Source organism: Oryctolagus cuniculus, chromosome 16 (assembly GCF_964237555.1).
Source record: "Oryctolagus cuniculus chromosome 16, mOryCun1.1, whole genome shotgun sequence".
NCBI lineage: Eukaryota > Metazoa > Chordata > Mammalia > Lagomorpha > Leporidae > Oryctolagus > Oryctolagus cuniculus.
The window spans coordinates 36,446,328-36,460,610 of record NC_091447.1 but is presented as its reverse complement, the minus strand read 5'-3'; the positions used below and the strand labels follow the sequence as shown (position 1 = coordinate 36,460,610).

The 14,283-nt window shown below is 35.3% G+C and overlaps 1 pseudogene; it reads right to left on the bottom strand.

The window, feature by feature from the left end:
* LOC100349081 (protein SET-like) overlaps positions 1–14,283 on the bottom strand; it is a 67,431-nt pseudogene that overhangs the window by 22,031 nt on the left and 31,117 nt on the right.

The following is a 14,283-nucleotide window of genomic DNA, read 5'->3' as shown; positions in this document are numbered from 1 at the left end:
TGTCTTCCCTGAGCCTAATGCATATGCAAACAACTGCCTAAACAGTCTCTTCATGGCTGTCTAGTAGATGGCTTCTCAGGTTGGCTTTGCTAGCCATAAAGTAAATACAAGGATATGTAAAATGTTACCATACTTGGCTTAGTGCTCTGATACCACTCTTTTGAAATTACAATTTTGAAATCTAGCCACTACGTTTTAATTTTACACTGATCCTCCTAAGAATCTAATATCGTTAGGGACTCCAGGGACCCCTGGAAAGGAAAGGTGTAACAATCAGGAGCCCTTAGAGACAGGAAAAAAAAAAAAAAAAACGCAATGCAATCTTTAGATGTTGAATTTGCAAAAGTCTTGCCCATCTCTGACCTGCCTGAGCACTCTGCCAACTTCTATGCCAAATATGGTATTCCAATTTCAATCCTCCGATTGGCTCATGTGAATACTTTGTTAGCATCCACTGCCTCCTTTAGAAAAGTCCCTTGTCGCAGCCTTTCATCTTCATCCCCTTCGGGCAGCCCCCCAGGGACTGGGAGCTTTCTCTGCTTTTTTCAATAAGCTTCCTTGGATTTGCTCACTCTTCCTTGTCTGTGTGCCTCATTCTTCATGGTCATGAGCTAAAGAAACAGGCAGAGAGGAGAAACTGTAACATTGAAGACTGCAACACTCTTCATAAAACCTGGCAGGGAGGAGAAGCTGGGAGCTGATGGAACAGCAGAGGCTGTACTACACAGAGCTACTACACACGGGCTTTGCTGTTCAATCTGGTGAGAATAATGGCCACATTTCTCAGGGACAAGACACAGACTCGAACAATTGGAACAGAAGACTCCTCCTGCCACTAATCCTGCAACAATATTACTCAGCCAACCCTGATTTCATACTATCAACAGATTGGATTCTTACCTGCTAAACTAATTCTTCTTCAAGTAATCTTGTTTCTCTAACTGCCCACAGTATCTATTCTACTTCTCAGGTGAAAATCTAGAAGTCACATCTGATTCTTTGCTTTTCCTACCATTCAATATAACAAAAAAATTCTCTATGTTCTTGCATTCACATTTTCTATTGTTATATGTAATACAGTCAGCTTTTCCTTTACTATATACAGAGCTGCAATACCAATTATAAAAAATACTGGATGACCTGGATATAGCAATAACCTTTTAACTTCTTTCTCCATTCTTATATCACTATAGGCCCTTCACAACCAAGTATTCAAAATCATTCACACAAATTGTAGTCAGACAATATCACCACCCACCACACCAAAATTTCACTATAAGGCCATCATTGTATTTATTTGATTGTAGGTCTTTTCTTCTGTGTAACTTAAAGGAAGACTGCATAAAGTAATGATAAAACTTAACCGATGGCTTATCATGTGCAAAGACATCTTTATGGCCTTAATATCACAAAAGGAGATGGGAGGGAAGATAGCTGTAGTGGAGTGCTATTTTTGTAGACTACCAAAAGCATGCTGATTCTAATAATAAATGGATGCCTTAACATACTTATTGAAATTCTCAGGAAATGGCAAGAAAATGGTACACTAACATATTTAACAAATGAAGGTAGTAATGGGGGGATAGAATAATATAACGTATAAAAGTTGTAAAGAAATCAACTAGAAAATGGATGCAAATTCATTAATTACATTAAATGCACATGATCTAAACATTCTAGTCAACAGGCAAAATATAAAAATAAAAGCCATGATCTAACTATATGTTGTCTTCAGTGGACATTCTTTGGATTCAACTGCACCAAGTTTGAGAGAGAAAATATTTATGTATGTTACAAACAATCTAAATAGAAATGGATTGTGATGTTAATATCAGCTGAAAAGACTATATAACTGGAAACAAAATTAAAATGGAAAAGGTGTCAATCCATCATGAAGATGTAATAGGAAAAGAAATAGGAAACATCCAGATTGGGAAGGGAGAAGTTAAACTATTTCTGCTCACCAATGCATACCATGACCTCATAGGAGAAAACAGTAAGAGGGATATTAGCAAACCCTTACAACTCATTTATGAGTTGAATAAGTTTGAAGAATATGAGGTCTATATCCATTACTATTGATTGTAGTCATAATGCTACATATTAATGTCTTGTACTTATTCACTTTATGAGTGAAGACTTGCATCCTCTAATATCTTCCTAATTCTCCATTCCCTATTCCGTATGCCATGATAATCACCACTCTATTCTCCTGTTTAAGTTCATCTATTTATCCCTTAAATTCCTCATGTCAGTGATATACTTTTCTTCTTGTATCTTACTTATTTAACTTCTCATAATGTTCTCAATGAATTGTATGCTTGTTTGGGCCAATCATTTATAAATACATATACATATTAAGACATCATATTTTACCCTAAATATATATATAATTTTTCTGTGTCAATAATGCCTCAATAAAGATTGCAGAAAAAGAGGAAAATAAGCATGTAAAATTCAACTGTATTTACAAACATAACCTAAAAATTTTAAAAATTCATATTTAAAAATGATTCACAAGAAACATTACATTTTAATGAATTAAAATATTGCTAGGTTCAGCATGAGTTACTAAATTATGTATTTTGGTTGGTGGTCTGCTGGAAGCAGTTCATAATGGCTTGTGAAAGCCAATTGTTAGATTTTTAGGGGATTTTGAGCCAACTGATATCATCCCAGTTGTTTGGAATTGGCCATAGTATCATTTATTCTAGAGAAACATGCATTGTTTCCAAATAAATGGTGCTTGACATATGAAGCTGATAACTAACCGTTTATTTGTATATAATAGGTTTTAGTTTCTAAAGACAGGATTAAGAAAATGTAAAGACATTCCTTTGAAAGAACAGACTTGAAAAATACGTGTTTAATAATAGAACTTTATCCACAACATGCAGAATCTATTAACAGACAACAACACAATAGAAGGTTGAAAATCCATCCATTTTAAATCTTACAGATACTTGCCAGCACTTTCAGGGACACATGTTATTTGCATGGCATTATACTAAATACTTTCACATATTATTGATTGAATTCTGAAGAATCATGAAGAAAGGGAAATTAATAAATGACAAAAGTGGACAGAGATAAAGAGAGAGAGAGAGAAAGAGAGAGAGAGAGGAATGAATCTGAATCCTATAATGTATTTTTTTTTTGTCTGTTAAGGAAATTTTGAACGAGACATATTAAATAACTGGTCATCCAGTCACTGACTTTCTTCCTCTTTGAATTCTTGCTATAAACACATAAGTTTAAAGAAAGTATAGAGAAATATTTTTCCAAATGTTGAGATTAGTGGTTTTGATATACCTGAATTGAAGACCAAGGGAAGACATGTTGCCCAAAATTTGGAGATAAGCTATAATTAAATCTATGAAAGATCTTTTAATGCTTTTATTCATAACATTGATCATATATAGCCTCTATAAATAGGTTCCAAAATGTTTCACCTGGCACACATATTGTTTATAATGAAAAAGATAATGTTAAAGTTTGTAGCAATACTAAGTTGAAGAATAGGCTAATGGTACATTTTTTTTCTTTCTTTTGTTCTTTAATTTTGAATGTATATTTTAAGAAAATATTTGTTTGAAAGGAAGAATGACAGGGAGAAGGAGAGAAATACAGAGAGAGATTGTCTATCTGCTGATTCACTCCCCAGATGGTTGCGATTCCCAGGTCTGGGCCAGGTCAGAGACAGGAATTTGATCCTTGTCTCTCATGTGCATGTCAGGGACATAAGTACATGGATCATCTTTTGCTGCCTTCCCAGGTGCATGAGCAGGAAGCTGGATTGGGAGTCAGCAGGGACTCCACCAGACACTCCCTTATAGAATGCTGGTGTTACAAGCAGCAGCTTAACCAGCTTTGCCACAATTCAGGCTCCTTACTTTAGTTTTAAATTCTAAGGTTTTGAACAAATCAACTTTAGAATGGAATTTTCATCAAAAAGTTGATAAAACATGTTGTAGTCTCTAACGCTTTTAGATTTACACCTCCTAACCTTCAGTATGTTTCCAAATTAACTTTTCAGCCAAGAGAGTTCTCTAAAATAGGACAGACTTTTATCAACTGCAAGTTCAATCTTGATGTAGTTCAGCTATTCTATTCTTCACTAGCCATTGTACCATGGAAATTGATTGACACAGCAGATATGTGGCACTTTTTGATAATTCCCTAACCATTCCTGATTAACATGCATGACAGTGCTGCACTTTCTCTTTGAATTTTTAATGAGAAAAATTGTTAGTAGTAGTCAGTACATAAGAAATATGGGTGCTACAGAGACATTTAATGTTCAGAGTGATGTTTGCCCCTATTCTGTGATTGCTGCTGTTGTAATTCCAAAACCTTAAGTTGGTTATTATCCCTTAATGGTAGAATAAATTAAATGACCAGCCACATATTCTACGTTATAACAATGTATATTATATTACCTTTTTTAGTTACCATAAAATATATAAAGGAGTTAAATAGCCTTTAAAAAATGCCAGACAACATATATCCCATGTAACTGTTGTCATTATACTTTTTGTCATTTTCTCAGTATTATTATTTTAGAATCCTTTAAAATTAAAAGATAACTATGATGGAATTTATCTCAAATCTTACATTATCTATCCACTTACAAGGCAAAATGTCGCAGATGTAAAGTAGTAGCCTACAAAAACCACGAGGCCTAGCATTGGAACACCCTGCTTTCCATCACCTGGTGACAATGTAGCTGGACATACTGCTCTGGTCTTCTTTTTCTGATTTATAAAACGGGGATAAATACATTGACACATCGGAAGGTGTTTGGTGTATTCTGCTGTGATACCAATGTGAGGCACTTGATAAACAATAAAGCACTGTGAAAGTACCAATTATTATTATTTATATCATTACAGGAAAATAACAGTAGAAAACTCAGAAATATCCAAGATATTTAATGTGTCCACTCCACATAATTGCTATCCTTATAAAACACATTTTTTCCCCTACTATCAATCTCTGTTCCCAATGTATATATCTGCCTTGATTCTAATCTACACCTTAAGTAAAAGGATATGTTTTTAGTCATTTCTAATCATGTAGACAATTTTGAAATTAAATCTGTACCAAGTGGGTTCTTACAAAGAATAATTTCTATAAATGATACCAGTGTGTCTTTGTATTTAATATACCTTTTCATTTTCATTTTCCATATCTTTTAAAATTTATGAATGCAAGCAACTCTTTTAAAACTTACAGCATTTATTTATTACTGAATTGAGGCTGCTTGCTTACTTTTGCAAGTAAAAGTAGTGAACAAATCATAACATTTATTGAGAATTTTGATAGTGAATAGACAATTCTTGAAACTGGGTGGGTGAGGCCAATTCTATGGCATAGCGGGTACAGTTGCCACCTGCAGTGCTAGCAGGCCACAAGGGCGCTGGTTCGAGTCCCAGCTGTTCTATTTCTGATCCAGCTCTCTGCTATTGGCCTGGGAAAGCAGTAGAAGATGGCCCAAGTACTTGGACCCTTCACCCAAATGGGAGATCCAAAAGATATAAATAAATAAATCAAAAATATCAAATAAATAATAAACCTCTAAAAAAGAAGAAAAAAAGAAAATTATACATGGGACACATTTGCAAAATATCTAACTCATGTACATCCAATAAAAATAACTATTCACATGTTTATAACCAGCATCACATAACAATCAGGAGGTGCAATTGTCCATTTTTGACATTTTACCTGGTGGTGTTTTATATTTTCATTTTAACTTTTTTGCCACTTATGAATGTATGTGGAAGGCCTAGATTATATTATCTATTTAAAATGCAGTTAGGGAGCTGGCATGTAGCCTAGTGCTCAAGACACTAAAGAATCCATGTCCCACATCTAAGTGCCTGGGTTTGATTCCTGGGTGAGGCCTGGGCTCCTGACTCCAATTTCCTGTGAATGTAGGCCTTGAGGCAGCAGGAAGGCCCCAGTAATTGGTTCCTGCCACTCACATAGGAGACTTGTATTGTGTTCCTGACTGCATGCTTTAGCTGGTCTCCATCCCTGGCTGTTGTAGCAATTCGGGAGTGAACCAGTGAATGGAGGTGTTTATTTTCTCTCTCTTTCAAATAAACAAGTACATTTTAAATGTATCATAATGATACACTTTAAATGTAGCATCATAATTTTGAATTTGAAATTCTCAAAATATATGAAGACGCACTAGTGCAGGTATAATATAAACTACTCTAAACTTTTGTGATAATCAGACTCTGACAAAAGGTCAACGGTTTGATAACACTGTTGAAAAGACATGTACAGTCAGGTTCATTGATGTCAAATCCTGTAGACAAGGACTTCATTGTTATTGTTGAATGACACTTGTCCAGTCAGAAAGCAAATCAGTTCCAGTGAGATCAGAATAAAGCAGCAGGAGATCATTGACCTAGAAGCTGGATCATATTGCAAAGGCTGCATGGCCTGGGGTTGTTCATGAGAAGGCATTGGTCACCATGTGATGCTATTGTAACACAGCATGCCTGGGTCTTTTTGCAAAATGAACACTAACATTATGCTTGCAGAAAAGCATGGTAGAAATAAAAAAAACCTTATATTTTATTTAATATATCTATAATAGCAAAGGAAATAAAAGAAACCATTGTGAAATTATCAATGATAAATTGCAGTACTCTCCCAATGTTAATGTTCTTGAATTTGTCAAGATTTAACTTTATAGTATCTTTAACTATTCAAGTAAATTTCAAACAAAACTACACACACACTTTTTTTCTGTCTCCTAGACATGCACAAACCTACACATATCTGCAGACACCTGATTAATTGATATAACCTATTGTCTCACTAAAATGTTTTGCAAAACAGTTCTAGTGGTTTCCCACAAATTATCAAGTTAAAAACAAGTGTATCAATTGGAATAGGAATACTCAGGGAGTCATCTAGAAATGTAATAAAGGTAAATTACAATTTACCTCTGATAACGACTGAGCACTTTGTCCTCTAGTACAAAGACGATGCTGTTCTTAACTACATAAAGATTATTTTAGGGAATATTCAGGCTAATGTCATACACATTTTACTGTCCAGGGGAATGTTTAATTGAATATTAATGAAATAAAACTATTTTACTATATTACTAAAAGAGCATGTGAAGTCTCACACTAAACTATTTAGTGGAAAATGGCAATTTAGTGACTGTAACTTTTCATTATTATAAGATGCTTTCAAAGTATTATAATTCTTGAAGAATAAATTTTGTACATCTAGTAGAAAGAAGGATACATCTCCAGTGGGTTCCCATTATTTTTGTAAAAGAAATCATTCTTTTGTGTTCTTCCTCACTTTCTTTGTGACATGAGAAGAAAATACAGGAATAATACAAATAATCAAAAAAAGTATTTTACATCCAGGCTTATTTGAATATTTTTAATATTTTTTTCCTCTTCCAGAACTTCTAGCCTCAGAAAATTCTTGCTTACTTATAAAAAACAGGAAGTAGTTTCTATGGCACCGGTTTTAATATTTTATACATAAAGGTGTACATGAGTAAAGTGCAGTATCACACTCAGGAGAAAGCAACCATTCAGTTGTTGCATGAAGGTAAGAAGTGGAATAAACTCTGTTTTGTAACATGAAATGATCATGCTAATGGAGCCAGATGACTCCCCCTGGTTATTTCTGTGTCTCAGTGTCTTGACAGAGGACATACAATTCTGTAAGACTTCCAAATTAGCTTTTTAAATGAGAATGATATTCAGGAGATAGCTGCAAAGGGAAAAAACATAGCCTTACAGAAGAGAAGGTGACCTGTGTGCCTTTATTTAGTCTGGAGTTCGTGGGTGATTTTCCTTCAAATGTAGTCCAGTCATCCAGGTTGAATTAGTGATAAAGACGGACAGTGGCATGGATGTGGCCTGTAGGAGCAGACTTAGCCACTGACCCAGTGGCCTTTCTCTTGTTTCCATTACGGATGCAATAGTTCCCAGCGGGAAGGATAGGAAAGAGGCAGAGGAAAGGCTTCTTAGACCTGGCCTCCAAACCAGAGTGAGTCTCCTCGAATAGGGAGGGAGTCAGCAGCAAACACAGGACCATTTTCAGGTAGTTTGAGTTTCATTCTAAATGAAAACAGAAAATACAAGTATGCTATATTGCATCATGCATGATTAATATTATCTTCCAGTTTGACTTTTTTTTCCAGTTAAGCACAATCAAAAGAGAAGCTGAAAGAGTGCAGTGATGCCTTCTTCGGTGATGTCAGGAAAAGAATCAAATGTCCTTCTTTGGCTTTGTTTGCGTTGGTTGTGTGCATGTTAACAATGGAAATGCAACAAGTAAAGGAAAGTCACTGAAAAATACTGGCAATACCGGAGATCCACATGGGGTGCCATGGCCATCCCAGGTGGATGCACAGAATGTGTCCTGTGTGCATCCAGGTGAGTCTGGGTTCACCAGTAAAAAACAAGTTGCAGGGTAGGAACTAAGTGTTTTCTCTTACTGCTTTGAAGTTTTCAAAATAAATTCACGCTTCAGGAGAATTTCTGTTTAAAATCTGACACCACACAAAATCCAAGATGATACAATGCAATGGGTTCCATTGGCAAAATGGAGGATTCGTGGGCTTTGAGGTCCATATGTGTTTTCAAATCCATATCCATTTAAAAGCTCACTAATCTTGGGGATATAACTTAAACTCTGTATCTTCTCATTTTAAATTGAGACAGTAATACTAAACTGCCTTATGGTGTTCCCCTGAGAATCTCATTGGATTTCATAGAAATTATCAAGGAAAACTGTTCTGATAAATGCTAACAGCAGTGGAATCCCAAATTGAAAATCTTAAATTGTATATTAATAAACAAATACTGTTTGCATAGTACATTTTCTTAGCGTTTCTATTGCCTGGAGAGACACTGATATATGCAAAGTGTTCTTGGGTCAAATTAAGAATTCCTTCATACATGAAATCCAGTTAGGTATAATCAGATTTTCCAAGATCATATTTCAATTAGAAAGCTTCTAACACAAATTGATAGAGGCTTAGATTTCTCCAATTCAAAATAATTACTTTTCATTTTTAAAAAAGTAGTTAGTAGCAACTGGATTCTAATGACACTGCCTATTGGATAATTAGATAAAAACTCAGCTGAAATTTTAGCATTTTTATTTCAATATACTGCTGATAGTTTGATGAGAAAGCTAAGCCCATATTTAATTTTTCAAACTAGAGAGATGATTTATTGCTATTTTTACACATGTATTTGTGTACATATAAAAATGTTTTCAAAGTTTCTCAACAAAGCCATTGTTCCCTCCCTAAAATCATGAGTATACTCATAAACTGTTTTGAGAGCTGACAGGTTATGATGATAACTGTTCAAGCTCCAGTTCTATAACTTTTATGGTAAAATAAATAAAAGTCTATTGGATTCTGTTTATGCTGGATTTTATGTTTCTGTCTGAAGCACTAAACTCTGACTTGAGGATGCACAAAATTAAATAGCAGTTTAACACAGGGCTTATGGTAAAATTTAAAATGTCATCATTTTGGAGGAATATGATTTTCTCACAAACCCATGGCATTTCAAGATAATGCTGCATTTTTTAATTTGTATTGCACCAGTGTTAAACACATAATTTGAGTAGAAATGGAAGGTGGATTTTGCATAATGTTCTAAAAATTCTTTGTTAAATTTTATTTAAGTTATATAAATTCCATGCATTCCATATATACAGATTTAGGAGCATAGTGATTCTTCCTGCCATATTCTCTCTCCCACCCATGTTCCCACCTTCATCCTCTCTCACTTTTCCCACTCCTATTTTTTAACAAAAATATATTTTCACTTTACTTTATATTTATAAGATTAACCCTATTGTATGTAAAAAGTTCAATAAATAGTATGAGAAAAAAAAAAACACTGTTCCTCAACAGTAGAGATAAGAGGTGTTATAGATCATTAAATCTCAAAATGCGATTTTCACTCCTATATATTACATTTTAGATACTCTATTAGTTACCACAGATCAGGGAAAACATATAATATTTGTCTTTTGGGGACAGGATAATTTCACTAAGTATAATGGTTTCCTGTTGCATCCATTTTGTTGCAAAGACAGGATTTAATTTTTTAACCACTGCGTAATATTCCATAGTGTATACATGCCATAATTTCTTTTTCTAGTCATCATTTGATGGACATTTGGGTTGATTTCATTTCTTAGCTATTGTGAATTGAGATGCAGTGAACGTGGGTGTGCAGATAACTTTCATATGCTGATTTAATTTTGGTTAAATAAATTTACAGGAGTAGGATTCCTGGTTCATGTTGGTAGATCCATTTTCAGCTGTCTGAGATATCTCCAAACTGTCTTCCACAATGACTGGACCAGTTTACATTCCTACCAGTGGTGGATTAGGGTATCCTCCCCCAACCCCATCCTCACCAGCATTTATTGTTTGGTGACTTCTGTATGAAAGCCTTTTTTAATTGGGGTAAAGTAAAACCTCAGTGTGGTTTTGATTTGCATTTCCCTGATTGCTAGTGATCCTGAGCATTTTTTCATGTGTCTATTGACCATTTGAATTTCCTCTTTTGAGAAATGCCTGTTCAAGTCCTTTGCCCACTTTTTAACTAGATTTGAATTTGTTAAGCTCTATAGATTTGTGGATATGAATTCTTTATCAGCTACATAGTTTGCAAATATTTTCTTCCATTCTGTCTGTTGCCACTTCACTTTGTTGAGTGTTTATTTTGCAGTACAGAAGCTTCTCAGCTCAATGTAATCCCATTTGAAAATTTTATCCTTGATTACCTATGCTTCTGGGTTCTTTTCCAAGAAGTCTTTGCACGTGCCAATGTATTGTAGTATTTCTCCAATGTTCTCTAGTAATTTAATGGTGTAAGCCATAGATTCAGGTCTTTGATCCATTTTGAATAGTTTTTTGTGTAAGGTATAAGCTAAAGATCTTGTTTCATACTTCTGTACATGGAGATCCAGTTTTCCCAGTGCCATTTGCTGATTGATTTTTGTTCCTTTGTCAAGGATAAGTTGGTTCTAGATGCATGTGTTGATTTCTAGAGTTTCTATTCTAGTCCTTTGGTCTATATCAGGTTGTTTTGATTATAACTGCCTAGTAGTATGTCTTGATATCAGGTATTGTAATGCCTCTGTCTTTGTTTTTGTGGTATAAGATTGCTTTAGCTATTTGATGTCTTTTGTGTTTCCATATGAATTTTAGCATCATTTTTTCCAGATCTGAAGATAATATTTGTGTTTTGATTAGGACCTCATTGAATCTGTACATTGCTTTAGGTAGTATGGACATTTTGATGATATTAATTCTCCCAATCCATGAACATAGAGGATTTTTTTATTTCTGTGTCTTATTCTCTTTCTTTCTTTTTTTAACTTTTATTTAATGAACATAAATTTCCAAAGTATGATTTATGGATTACAATGGCTTCCCCCCCCATACCGTCCCTCCCACCCACAACCCTCCCCTTTCCCACTATTCTCTTTCTTTATTTAATGTTTTGCAATTTTCATCATAGGGATCATTGACCTCCTTGGTTAAATTTATTCCAAGGTATTTAAGTTTTTTTTAGCTATTATGAATGGGATTGATCTTAGAAGTTCTTTCTCAGCCATGCCATTATCTGTATATACAAATGCTATTGATTTTTATGTGTTTGTTTTATATCCTGCTACTTTACCAAACTCAAAACTTTAACCATGACAAAAGCAGCCTGTGGCTTTTATATCTCTCCCATTAGACTATGTTCTGCCTTTGTTTCCTATACATTTAGAAACTTTCAATGCATTTTACCATTTAGCTTTTACATTAAAAATCAAACAGCCATAGATACATGTGTTTACTTCTAGGGTCTCATTTTTATTCCACTGGTCTATGTATCTGCTAATCCTGTTTGAATTACTGTAGTTTTACATTTTTTTAAATACAGTGAATGTGAAATACCTCCAGCTTGGTCCTTTTGCTCAAGATTATTTTGACTATCCTGCTGTTTTTTGCTTCCTTACAAATTTTGGAAGATTGCGTTCTTGTCCTGGGGAAAATGTCATTGCTATTTTGATAGGGATTGCACTGAATCTATGAATTACTCTGGGTAATATGGACCTTTTAATAATTTTGATTCTTCAATCCATGAGTATGAGATAGATTTCCAATTCTTTATGTCATCTTCAATTTCTTTCCTCCATGTTTTATTGTTTTCATTGTCATATTAATTTATCTAATCTCTTTCTTCGCTATTATTTGTATTAGATGGGATTACATTTTTCCTATATAATTTGCTACTGGTATATAACAATGATACTGAATTTTTTTAGATTTATTTATTCATTTGAAAGTCAGAGTTACAGAGAGGAAGAGGAAGAGAGAAAAACACACAGGTCTTCTATCTGCTGGTTCACCGCCCAGATGGCTGCAATGGCCAGAGCCATGCCAGTCCGCAGCCAGGAGCCAGGAACTTCTTCCAAATCTCCCACCGGGGAGCAGAGGCCCAAGTAGGCCATATTCCACTGCTTTCCCTGGCTATTGCAGGGAACTGGATTGGAAGTAGAGCAGCCAGGACTTAAAGCAGCTCCCATATGTGATGCTGGCACTGCAGGTGGCACTTTACCCACTGCTCCACAGCTACAGCCCATGATACTGTTTTTTTTTTTTTTTTTAAAGATTTATTTATTTATTTGAAAGTCAAAGTTACATAGAGAGAGGAGAGGCAGAGAGAGGGAAGTCTTCCATCTGCTGGTTCACTCCCCAGTTGGCTGCAATGGCTGGAGCTGTGCCGATCTGAAGTCCGGAACTAGGAACTTCTTCCAGGTCTCCCACTCGGGTGCAGGGGCCCAAGGACTTGGGCCAGCTTCCACTGCTTTCCCCGGCTATAGCAGAGAGCTGGTTCGGAAGTAGAGCAGCTGGGTCTCGAAACGGCACCCATATAGGATGCTTGCGCTTCAGGCCAGGGCGTTAACCCACTGCGCCACAGCGCTGGCTCCCCAATACTGATTTTTGTACCTGACTTTGTGAAGTGAAAGTTTGCTAACTTTACTTATTATTTTAACAATTTTGTGCAATCTTTGGGATTTTCTATGGATGTCTAAGATCATTTCATTTGCGTATAGTTATGATTTGATTTCCTCCTTTCCAAACGGAATACTTTTTCTTTCTTTTTTTTTTTTTTCCTTATTGCTGCTAGGATTTTCAGTACTGTGTTGTATAGACATGGTGAGAGTGGGCCGACATATTTCAGGTGTTAGAGAAAACCCTTCTGTTTATCCTCATTCAGTATGTTAGATGCTGGTTGCTACATATGTCTTAATATGTTGAGTTATGTTTCTCCCACATTTAATTTGTTTAGAATTTTTATCGTGAAGACATGATGGATTTTATCAATAGTCTTTCATCTGTTGAGATGATCATATGATTTTTTATCTTTCATTCTATTGATGGGAAGTATCATGATTATTCATTTGCATATGCTTCATAATTCTTTGTATCCTTGAAATGAGTCCCACTTGAGTATGATAAACTATTTTTGTAATGTGTTATTAATTAATGCCATGTTAACATATGGGATTTACAGGATGAAAGCAAGAGTTGAAGATACTTATATTTGAATGTATTGGTAATGACTATCTATCAGTACTTTAGAGAACGGGTCACCTTCTCAGTCATTCTGAGATGAAGATGATGGTGATTGACGGACAGCATGAATATCGTGGCTAGATTCATGGTCATGGTTGTGCAGTAAGAACAAAAATGGAATCTGGGGTCCAGTGCTGTGGTGCAGTAGGTTATTCCTCTGCCTGCAGCTCCAGCATCATATGGGCACCGGTTCTAGTCTCGGCTGCTCCTCTTCCAATCCAGCTCTCTGCTGTGGCCTGGGAAAGCAGTAGAGGAAGACCCAAGTCCTTGGGCAGCTACACCCACATGGGAGAACAGGAAGAAGCACCTGGCTCCTGGCTTTGGATCAGTGCAGCTCCGACTGTTGCAGCCATTTAGGGAGTGAACCAACAGATGGAACACCTTTCTCTCTGTCTCCCTCTCACTGTCTGTAACTCTATCTTTCAAATAAATAAATAAGAATCTTAAAAAAAATGGAATGCAGGTGTTGTGACTACCAGGCTAGCTTACATAGCAAAGGAGGGCTAAGCATAATTATTCCAGTTACTGAAGAAAGGTAGTAGTAAGTTTGAGAAAGTTTTTCATTATATAGGAAATTGCTGTCTTTACACTTTTTAAATTATATTTTAGACACGATGCAATTTTTT